We start from the raw sequence: 13,000 nt of genomic DNA, 5'->3' as shown, positions 1-13,000 counted from the left end.
CATCTTCTTTCTCGAGAACAGTCCATATTTCTCTTGGCAAAGAGGACTAAATAGTTAACGCCATTCACGATACTTGGTAGAGGAGCTCAACCTATGACGGTTTTTCCCTCATTTTTTCTCTTCGACCAGCAGGCAGGAAACCTGCATGCCCAACATTCCAGCAGCCTATGAGGTTCGCGACCTCATTATTCCTCTTAATTGCCAGCCTGGCCCGCATTAGGTTTAAAAGCCCAAAAGACATGAGCCATGCAGCCTACCTAGCACTACGCCCTAACACCTCAATCCACGACCCCAGTCGCGCAGTTGCCCTTGCCTCTAGCCAAGTTGAGCAGCCCAAGCAGTGGTCCCTTCCATAACACTCCTCGGCCCATGCCGAGCAGATTCTTGGCCCCTGCCAGCCGACATGCTACACCACCTCGATGGTTACCCCGCGACAACACTATCCAAGAAAAAGATAAGGAAAATTAAATTTTTCTTACCTTGGTGCGGCACGGAGAAGACGAAGAAAGCAACGAAAGACGGTCGTTTGCACGAGAAAGTGTAGAAGATTGCTAGGGGAGGGGGAACAAATATCCTTTAGCTTTCTCTCTTTTGTATGGTAGAATAAATTGCTCTCTAAAGTTGATTTAATCATCTACTTAAGGTAGACTTAATTAGACTTTAACAGTGATTTATTTCCCTTTCCTAGAAGGATCTAATTTCTAATTAAAGAGGGAATCTACATCAGAATAGGAAACAATTCTACGTTTCCTAAAGCAAGAAGATCTCAACACCTGTTGCCTTTTCTTGCGAGCAGCTTAACAGGTGTGGGTGCATTTGTGGAGCCAAAAATAATCAGGAAGAATATGGAGGCGACACATGGATTCTAGGGTAAAAAGGACAAAATTACCCTCGAGGAACACCGGAACTCCTACGTACAAGCAGTGGACAACCATCCCTCAATCAAGTCAAAGGTGCCCAAAATAGGTATTTATTCAAAACCTATTTCATCCATCCTCGTCAAATCTTCTCCACAAGGTAACCCCCAAATCATTCCTTTTTAATTATATTAATTAGCTAATTAATTGATTTATTATTCAATTAATTTACTAATTAGCTACAGATCATGAATGTCACCCAAAAAACCATCCAAGTGGCCGGTCCATCTCCTCCCAAAGGGGCCGGCCACACCCCTATATAAACACCCTCATTTTCTCCAAAACTCAATTCCTATTCTCTTGCTAAATTCTCTAAATTCTCCAAACACTTTTCCTTCAAAATTCTAACTTTGGCATCGAAGGTTCTTTTGTCAAAGCCCCCCCATTCATCGTGGGCACGTGAGACTCTTGGCCTTGACCTAAGGTGTTATTTGTTTTGTAGGTGCAATTTTGTCCATGAACAAGGAGGAAGAAATTTGCATCCACAATTTCAATCCCCAAAATATTATGAGCTTGTCCCATATCCTTCATATCAAAATGACTAGACAATAGTTTCTTGGTTACATTCAATAATTAACATTGGTACTAGCTAACAAAATGTCATCCACATACGAAACCAGAAAAATGAAGATGGACTTCACAATTTTCATATACTTGCAATTGTTAATTTTATTTTCTGCAAAACCAAAAGCTATGACAACTTGATCAAATTTCTTGTACCATTTTCTCCAAGCTTGTTTCAAACCATGTATCGATTTGTTCAACTTACAGACCCAATTTTCCTTTCTCCCCTTCAATGAATCCAAGTGGTTGTTTCATATAAATGTTCTTTTCCAATTCTCCATTAAGAAATGCAATTTTTACATCCATCTGATGTAATTTAAGATTGAAATGTGCAGTGAGTGTCATAATAACTCTAAAAGAGTCTTTGGTAGATACTACAAAAAATGTTTCATTATAATCCACTCCTTCTCTCTGAGTGAATTCTTTTATCACCAACCTTGCCTTAAACCTTTCAACATTTCCTTATAATTCATGTTTTGTCTTGAAAATCCATTTGCAACCTATGGATTTCAAGTTTTCTGCATCTTTAACTAAAGTTCAAACTGTGTTTTTGTGCATTGAAACTAGTTGCAACTTTCTATAAACTAGAATTAGTACTTTACATAGCCTCTTTAAAACTTGTAGGATCATTTTCATCACCAATATCATATTCTATTTCTTGCAAATAAACCATGTAAATCTTGTGGATTTTCTCACAACCTGTGAAGGCTCAGGCATACTTGGTAATTACTAATCATGATGTGTTTCTCAAGAGGGAAATATATTGTCTTGAATTATAGTTGGTGGTGTTGGAAGAGACAGTGCAGGTTCTTGCAAGTTGGTACAAGCTCCCACATTTCCACTTATATGTTGTGCATTAACTGTTGTAGTTGAAATTGAACTTGGTCCAATTTGTATAGGAGCCAATGGTAACAAAATGGATTGATTCATCTCAGAAGCATTCCTAATTTCTTATGCATCTTCATTTCTCTCCTAAAAAACATAGGATATGTTACTTGATACACAAGTTTCCTCATAATTTTCAATGTATGGCATTGTGACTTTCTGCAATTCTGGTATAATGACGAGGACAATAAAATCGAAAACCTTTTGACTCCTGTGCATATCCAACAAAGTAACAACTTGTTGTTTTCAAATCCAATTTCCTTTCATTTGGATTGTAGATTCGGGCTTCACATTGATATCCCCATGTATGAAAGTGTGACAAGCTTGGTTTTCTACCCATCAAGACTTCAATAGGAGTGACCTTAACAACTTTTGTAGGCACTCTATTCAATATATAATTTGCAGTTTTAATGGCTTCTCCCCATAAGAACTTAGGCAAGTGGGAGTGTGACATCATACTCCTCACCATTCTTTTGAACGAGGGTTCTATTTCTCTTCTCAGAAACAACATTTTGAGATGGTGTCCCTAGGGTTGTGTATTGATCAGCTGCAATCCCATTTTGCTAGAGGTATAAGGCAAATGGTCCTTCTAATTGTTTTTCAGCCTCAACTTTGAAAATTTTAAAACAATTTAAAACTTGAGATTTTTCAGAAATCAAATACAAATAAGTGGATCTTGAGAAATCATCAATGAAGAGGACAAAATGTGAGTTTCCACAGACAGTTCTAGCTGGAAATGGACCACATACATCAGTGTGAATGATCTCTAAGAGATCATTACTTCTTGTGGCTTGAGTTTTGTTACTAAGATTGGTAGTCTTGCCTTTATAGCAGTCTATACATTCCTCAAAACCATATGGTGAGTTGTATATTTGATGAAAGATATAATGATTGCGTAAAGTGATGATGTGATGTGAAATTATGTGGCTAAAGTTTTGATATTATTCTCATATTTTCTAGCGTGTATAAAATGACATTGCTTAACTGACATATTACATGTTTTACTCACTAAGCAACGGTGGTTGTTGCTCAGTACCGCTCACCCTTTTATTTACAGATGAGTTATTTGACAAAATAGGTGCTAGACGAGCTGAAATTGTGTTAGACGAAAGATTTAAGGGTTATATATATATATATATATTGTACAATTGTAAGGTTTTTCGGATTAGTGGAATAAACAGAAGTTTGTTTTTCATTTTATTTTGCTAGTATTCCTCATGTATATATACTTACTTAGCAATTAAAGTTACAAGCTATTTATGTATGTTTATCATACTGAAGTTTCAGTACACGTTGTTGACTCACCATATTGGCTTAGCGTGAGGTGTTATTAGGAGGTGTAGTACGGTAGAGCTGTCTATAGGTGGTGGCATTCTTCCTATCTAAGATTTCATTTGTTTTAGCTTGAGGTGGCAAGTATGTGAATAGGTGTCCTATGCATATAGTTCAAACTAATTGTGGCACAAGCAGAAGCAAGAGAGGTGCGTGCATGATTCATGTTTTTAGAAGCAGGACCAGTCGACATAAGGAAAAGAGTTATCTTCCTTTGGTTTGAGAACAAATCTGTAGCACCTATATATCTACTCATATTATATTAAAACTATTACTTAGTCCCTAAGTGTTGGAGCGAACCTAAGTGTTGGAGCGACCTTTTCTACTATAAATAGGTAGTAACGTTTGGTTTCCAAATGTGAACTGAATGGTTTCATATTAAAATTATTACTTAGTCTCTAAGGGCTGGAGCCGACCTTTTCTAATATAAATAGGTGGACCGTTTGGTTTCCAAATGTGAACTTAATGGTTTCATATTGATATTATTACTTAGTCTCTAAGTGTAGGAGCCGACATCTTCTACTATAAATAGATAGTACCGTTGGGTTTCCAAATGTGAACTTAATGGTTTCATATAGAATATGCATGCAGCATGCCAATGATTTAGTTCTCATAGTTATATATATACATGCGTGTGTGTATATTACACAGAGAGAGATAAAAGAAAGAAAGGAGAAAGAAAGCTAGGGTTATTAAGTTGGATTCATGGGGATCGGTACATGGGTTGTCTTGCCGAGGTTTTAGCTATTGATTGAGGTGAGTGGTTTATGTAAGGTGTGGTGTTCAAACTACTCTTATTTTTTAATAACTAAAAACCATGAGTTATCATGTGATTTTACTCTATTTACAAATATCTCTCTATTTCAAGTCAAGCAAGTTGGATTTGGTGACATGCATATTTGAAGTTATTATATATAGTGATGATATGTGGATATTTGGAAATATTATTGAAGTATAAGAACTTTAGTGTGGGATTATCTGAGGGATAAATGTATGGCAAGTCATTAGGATAGAATAATCAATTTAGGGGTTATGTGGTAAGCTACATATTATCAAGGATAACCAACATGTGAAGGGACGATATGATATGGCATGGCATGTGAAGATGAGTTTAATATAAGGGTCATTTTGGTTTCGGTCACTAATCAGCTTAATTGTTAGACTGAAACCTTGTTTGTTTAAATATTTTGATTGAGGTCCTTAGCATCATTTAAGAGATTTAACTCATGCATTTATGCATTTAATATCGCACAAATTATGAAATTTAAAAAATTCAAATAATATTTTTTAAATATAATAAATACGTAAAAATCAATAATATAGTAATATTGTTTTTCACAAAATTATGGCAGAAAAATATTGTACCCACATAATTATTAACATATTTTAAAAAATAACTATTGATATATTTCAAAACATAACTAATTTCAATATTTAGTTTTCTTGAAATTCCAATTTTTTTTAATTTAAATAGTTAGCTTTTAAAAACTACAAATTGAAAGTAGTTACCAAGCAAGTTTTCAATTTCAGAAAACATAAAACAAAATTGAAAATGAAATAATGATCAATCGGCCTTGTAGTTTTCAATTTTCATTTCTTTTTAACAGAAAACTAAAGGTCGTTACTAAAATTTTTTAGTTTAAAAAATAAGTGCAAACAAAAACTAAAAATTAAATAATTACAAAATGGTGTCTAGATGTTCTAAGGGTCAAATTGGCTAAACTAGTTGCCACCGTATTGGTGGATATGAGAGCAAAACAAGCACAAGAATAAGCAAAGGAAAGCATTCAGGTCTTGAAGTCGTCCACACTTAAACTCGAAAGACTAAGATGGCACTCCAAAGCCAAAAAAAACTTCGTTCATGAAGAAACAGTCAAGCACTTCGCAAATTATATGCACGAAATTGCAACATAACGAACATGCTAAAGACATTATTTGCAACGAGCAATGCTAACTCGAAGAGAAACTGGCAATGACCCAAATAATGTCTCCCCGGATTTTTTTCTCAACACCATCAACAAAGCTACTAAGAACACTAAAGTAGACCCAAGAAGAGCCAATAACACAGCAATAATAAAACTAAAATACTCAATAGGAGAGACTCACTAATAACTCACCAAGAAGCCTCTTATTAACAGAAATACCAAAACGAAAATAAATCTACAACAATCTATGGGAAGAGAAAATAGTAAGGCGAGGAGAAGGGAGAAGGGCTTTCACCAACCTTAAGTTGGAGCAACGAGCTAGAGTCTATATATTTTGTGGATCTAAGATTTTGGTAAGGAAAATGAGAGAGTTGCTAGCGTAATTTCTTAGGAGCTTTAATGATAAGGGCTCTTATAAAACTTTTTTAAACCAAAAGCATCCGAATAACTTTATTCAATGAAAAGAGAAAAAAAAAATACACTAACTCAACTTTATTTAATGAAAATGAAAAAAAAAAAAAGAGTTTTACAAAATAAAATTTTAAACAAAAACATTCCATGAATTTTTATTAATCATAAAAACAAAAAACAACAAAAGAGGTCCACAAAACAAAACAAAACAAAGTCGTGCAAACCACCAAACCAAGTCCAGACGCGCAGCCTACTCAGAGGCCACACGCAGCTCTAGAACCACCGACTTTTATGTTATAAAAAAAATAGGATCAATTTTGAAAATTCCGTGTCTCATCCCGCCTCCTAATAGCGCCCGGTCAATGTCCCTTCTAACTCGTTCGTGTTTTTTATTTGGTCAACACGTTCGTTGAGTTGTATATATGTGTGCTGAAACTCCGAGTCGCGAAGAAACAACTTACATAACATCCTCAGTTTCTCATCAAGCTAGATTATTTTACTCTCTCTCCGTAAATCCATTGGAATTTCTGTTCTTCTTTCATCAGATTATGTAAGAGAATTGAGTTTTGAGTCTCTTTCTTTTCGTAATTATGTATGTGGCTTTGGTCACGGCATTTTAAATGCGGTTTGTGCTGTGAAATCAGCTGAGGAGGAGAATACAATGTTCGAACACCTCCCCAGAAACATCAAATCCACACTTGACTCTCTACAACCACTCATAAAAAAATATAACCTGAAAGAGGGACTGCAAATTTGCAATACAGATGGAGGAGGGAGCAAATCTTGTTCAAAAGTGCAGCAAAGTTGGCGTGTGGACTTTTGAACAAGATTTGCTCCCTCCTCTGTCTGTATTGCAAAATTTTATAGTCCCTCTTTCGCGTTATATTTTTTTATGAGTGGTTGTAGAGAGTCCAGTGTAGATTTGATGTCTCTCAGGAGGTGTTGGAACACTGTATTCTCCTCCTGCACTGATTTTACAGCATCAACCAGCATTTGAAATGCCGTTCTCAGAGCACCCATTACGACTGAATCCACATACATATTTAGGGAAACTTTGATTCTCTCTCGAATAGAAGAGAGTTTGGTGATAAAAACTAATCTAATCAGCCACAAAAGGTGAAGTGTTCGTCTGGTGCCTGAACCGCCATCAGTTACAGTCAGGTTGGATTTGCCGTTGAAGGAGTTGAAGATGAAGCTCCTTAAGGATGAAAAGGTGTCTATGCTTGTGCCGACTGCTGCTGGAGGATGTGGGAAAACCACCTTGGCTAAAATGTTTTGTCAAGATCAAGAAGTCAAAGGAAGGGGTCCGAGCTGCCTGGTTTCCTAAACGAAGTCATGGCAGTTAATTGGCTGCAACAATTATTGAACGAATCAAAACAAAATCCTCTACTGTACTTTGTCCTGTATGATGTTTTATCATGATCATAGTCCCTTATTGAGAAGTTTGATTTCCTAAAACTTGTTGTTTTCTCTGTACTTTTGTTTTAATTTCCTAAGACTTTTTTGTTTTCTCCTTACTGTGTATTCGGACTAGGGAAATGGAATCATGAAACGAAAAAGGACCAAAGGTTTGTTTGTTGAGGTCGCCCACTACGCTTTCATTGTTATTATTTTGTAGTTGTTGTTGCCGTTGTTAGAAGACCTTTCAAATACACTTTTATTTAGAGAGTATTTTTGTTCACCATCTTAATTTTATCGTAAACTTAATTATCTACTACGTGTCATTTTATTTAACTTTGGTTATTTTTTTTTAAATTAAAAAAATAACATTTAATATGAAAGTTCACTAAAATTAAATGAAATAACACATGACAAATGATTAGCTGTATAACGACATTCACCATATCAACGATGGTGAGCAGAAATGCTCCATTTTATTTATTTACTCCGCTCTGTGGGTTGACTCAGATTGCAGGACGTTTCCAAGAAGAAACGAACTGTCCAATAATTGAAGTGTCCGTTATTATACGAATAATTGGAAGGAATTTATAATTCCATTGATCGATTTCACACTGCTTTTTTATTTGACCACGATAGAATTATATTAAGAATCTATGTGATAAGTTGACTGATTGAAACGTCGCATGTGACGATGCGGTGTAAATGAATGATGAATTTATATTAAAAAAATATTATTCTTACCTATTTATTTGTTCATTTTTCTAATAGAGAGATGATTCACATACGTTTGCGAATCATATAAATTATGATACAAGTAGATAATAAATGTAGCATTACTCGTTTATATTTGTTATCTGGATAAAGTAGTTGCACTTGCACTTGATCTGGTATATGCTCCAATCTATACATTTCTTGGAATTGCATGACCGAACTGAGTTTAAATACGTTCACAAAAGATCTATCGATCGGCGGAAGCTCTGCATCAATGTATTCCAATGTGGGTAAAGTGCGGTTTGGCCCTGAACTATCATCACAGTTGAAATTGACCCCCTCTAAACTATTTTTTTGGTAAATTAACCCCCCGAACTATTTAAAATCAGTCAATTAACCCATTACCGTTAGATTGCGGAATCAATTCTATCAAATTCAAGGACAAATTAGTCATTTCATCATTAATTGTTACTTGTCAGCTATAACCGCCAATAAAATTTTGACACATGGACACAAATTAATTCAAAAATATATAACATACTGAGGAAACATAAAAAAATCAAATGTTTACATTGTCTGTTTTCACATGTCATAATTACATTGTTGGTTATAGTTGACAAGTAAGAATTGATGAAGAAAAGACTAATCTTCCTTTGAATTTGATGAAATAGTAGATGAAATCTACCAACAAGGGGTCAACTGGCTTATTTCAAATAGTTCAGGAGGTTAACTTAACAAAAAAAAATAGTTCAGAGGGTTAATTTCAACTGGAGTTCAAATGGCAGTTTACATTTTCCAATGTATTACAGTAGAATTCATACTTGTAGCATAAGTTAACTCTAGCCGTAGCAAAGGCTTATATATGTAAATTATAATTTTGATGTTCATCATACATTAACATAAAATTTTGGTTTATATGGTAATTTAACTTGATCTCCATTTCTAGATATTCATCCGTTCAAACAGGTTCAGTAGTTCTAGTTTTTGAATTCTCATTTATATTGGATCATAATTTCTATATACAACCACAACAATCTGAGGAAGGTGGGCTAAAATGATTAGAAATCAAATCTCATTTGCTAAACTGATCAAAATTATATATCAACGACATATTGAAAGGCTAAATATCGATGACATATTGAAAGACTAAATATTGACGACATACTGAAAGACTAATCATTTTAGTAAATTTAGATTTCAAAAATAATTATTTTGACTTATTTCCCCAAAAAAATATTTTCAAAGTCCTCAATTGATGATGAAAGGTAGTATTAACAAATATTTTCAAGGCTTTTTAACCAAAATGGCCTTTGAGATTTGCATAACTCCTCACTTTAGTCACTAAGATTTGAAATCAATAGAAGTGCTCCCTGTGTTTGTCCATGATAAATTATTTTGGTCATTCCTTGAAAAATCGCCATTAAATAAGGACCAAAATAACAAAAGTACCCTCAATTTTTGTCAAATCATTTTGGCCCATGGTTTATTAAATTGAGGGTATTTTTTTTAATTTTTGTCCTCATTTAATAGAAATTCTTACGAAATGACCAAAATGATTGATGAAGAATAAACTCAATGACCACTTCTATTTATTTCAAATTTCAGGGACCAAAATGAGGAGGTAGGAAAATTTCAGAGACCATTTTCACTAAAAAACCTATTTTCAATTAAGATCAACAAAATGATAAAAATGAAAATAAGAGAAGCATATGGTTCTTTTCTTCACATTCAACCTAAAACAAATCACATTTCTTTCTCCGATAATTCTCTCACAAAGCAGGCAGCTCAAACCACCAATTATCATATTTAGTTTTTGTATCCACAAATTTCATTTCTAGCTATACACTACAGGCAATTGGCTTCATTTCAAAGCATTGAAAGAGAAACACCAGTTTTTGTCAATTCTCAAACTTAATTATATAATTTCAGAGAATGCAATCTCCTCTCTTTCCTGAACCTCAACAACAGAATTTCAACTACTATTTGTGACAAGGCGATAATCTACTAAACTATTCTTAGGAGGAACATCCAAACTCAAGTGCAAGGAGACAAACACGCTGTTTTGAAATTTTAAGAAACAAAAAAGAGCAACCACTTTTTTTTTTTTTTTTTAATTTCTAGATCTTTCCTTTTGCATACGTTTCATTTGCAGTATGTCCCTGTGATTAAGAATCCATTTTGTTCATTTCTCAGAAAATGGCGTACTTTTGCAAAATGCCAGAAGAAATGGTGCTGCAGATCTTATCATGGCCTCCTCCGAAATCTCTGCTGTGATTCAAATGTGTTCGTAAATAGTGGTACAAATTCATCAGTAACCCTAGCTTTGTGGATGTGCACCTCTCCAAAATTCATTGGCAAACAAATTTACACACAACATGCATCCTTTTCAAGCGTTGCAACCTTAACAACACCAACGATGACTCCATGAAAATTTTGTTGTCACTTCTAGATCCTTGCAAAGACAACAATAGTGATGTCTATTACCTTCAAGATCTCCTCAATGTTCCAGTTTCCTTAGGGCTAAAGCATTAGTATTTGGACATTGCAGGCGATTGTCTTGGAATTATTTGCCTAACATATTACTCTGAATATGTTTTTCTATGCAATCAGGCACTAAAGGAATCCAAGCTTCTTCCGAAGTTGTGCCTTCATCTCACTCCCCTGAAATAAATAAAGATATTCCAGTCCACTGGAGTAGCTGTGTGATTTGGATACGATAAAAAATCTAAAGATTGCAAAGTTCTAAGATCATAATGCATTTCGAGGGTTTTTGGATTTTGTTTCACCCTCACACGGCAGAGGTGTATATTGTAAGTTCAAACTCTTGGACAGAGATCAAATTTGATATGCCTAGTATTGTGGTTTGGTTTCCTTCTTCCCAAATGTACTTCAAGGGTTTTTACTACTGGTTTGCCCTAGAGCTAGACATGCAAACCCTAGATGAAAACTAGAAACTCATCCTTTCGTTCGAGATGGATGACGAATTATTTTATGACACATTCGTGCCAGATAGTGGACAAGATACAAAAGAATATTATGGAAGCCTTACAAAATGAGGAATGAATCTACTTCTTAGGGTTGCCATAGATGAACATGTAGTTTCCGACAATTTCGATACCGGAATGCTTAAAGAACTTCATAATCATGGTGTGCTTTTAGAGCGTTTTCAAGCCTTGGTTTATATATATAGTCTCATTTCAGTATAACTATTTCACATATAAATTTTAATGTTGTAAACGAAACCACTTAAATATCGACAAACATATCAACTGTTAACGTGTTGTTTATTGATGCTATAGGACTTCAACTACATAATTGTCGATATTATGTCCATATACTTGTTTGTTAAAATGAAATTTTATATAAGGAAAGAAAATATCGATGTGACAACATCTTAGTATTTGGCAAGATACATGATATATTGGCCCAAAACTGTTGGATGTTAATGTTTTGTTTTTGAGTGTTTTGTGAGGAATTTCAGTGAGTAATTCTATGAGGTATTCAGAGCAAGAGGGAATGAGAATAAGAGTGACGGTTGCTTGTCATTGCAGCAGCATTCATTTCATATATATATCATCAGAGTAGTAGGGTTTTACAGTCAACATTCTTATCTCAATTTAGGAATAAGACAAGGAACACAACCTAACATTGTACTACTCTAATCTAGGCCTTACAGCACAGTTTCAATCTCAGCCCTTCATTTGTCTTTTGAAATTTAGCTTGAGAAAACTAGTCGTTAGCCTATTTACACAAATCTAGCCATTAGCTTCTTGTTTGTGTAGCTGGAGACTGTTTAACTTCCAACACTCCCCTTCAAACTGTTTCCTGCTTGCATTCCAAGTAACTCCCTGAGATACACGAATCTTTCCTTAGGCAATGCCTTGGTAAAGATATCTACAATTTGCTCTTCTGATTTGCAGTAGAACAGTTCAATCACATTCTTTTGCAAAGCTTCTCTTATGAAATGGTATTTCCTTTTGATGTGCTTTGTCTTCTGATGGAAGACAGGGTTCCTTGTCATGATTATGGCAGATGTATTGTCATACATTAGAGGTGTGGCATCTACTTGCATCTCTCCAAAGTTTTTTAGAACAAACCTAATGATAGGAGCATATTTATGCAACTTAGTGAGCTTGTTTCTTGGCATTTACTTAGTTTAATTCTAGTTATTTAGTACTTTAAGCTATTTTTGTGTGTTTGTAGATTCAAATAACAAAGTTGGCAACAAAGTGCTATTTGGAGCATTTTGGAGCATTTTTGGGCCAAGATTGGATAATGCAAGCATGGAGACATGATGATGGACGTTTTTGAAGATTAGAAGGCTAGAAATCAACACGTGTGTGTGCAAGTGTGTTGACCTACAACTACAAACACACATCCACTACACCCATTACATCCACTCATTACCAAACATCCATCCACTACACTCATTACATCCACTCTTACATCCACTCATTACCAAACACTCATCCACTACACCCATTCCATCCACTCATTATCAAACATCCATCCACTACACCCATTACATCCACTCATTACCAAACACTCATCCACTACACCCATTCCATCCACTCATTACCAAACATCCATCCATTACACCCATTACATCCACTCATTACCAAACACTCATCCACTACACCCATTACATCCACTCATTACCAAACATCCATCCACTACACCCATTACATCCACTCATTACCACAACACTCACCCACTACACCCATTACATCCACTCATTACAACAACATACACCACTACCACCTTAATTAGATGGTGGTCCTCTCCCTAGCCTATAAATACATCCACCATTCACCATAACAAGGGGATCAGAAAAAATCCATCCAAAGACACTAC

The sequence above is a fragment of the Malus domestica genome, chromosome 15 (genome assembly GCF_042453785.1).
Source record: "Malus domestica chromosome 15, GDT2T_hap1".
NCBI lineage: Eukaryota > Viridiplantae > Streptophyta > Magnoliopsida > Rosales > Rosaceae > Malus > Malus domestica.
Note: the sequence above shows the minus strand (reverse complement) of the source record.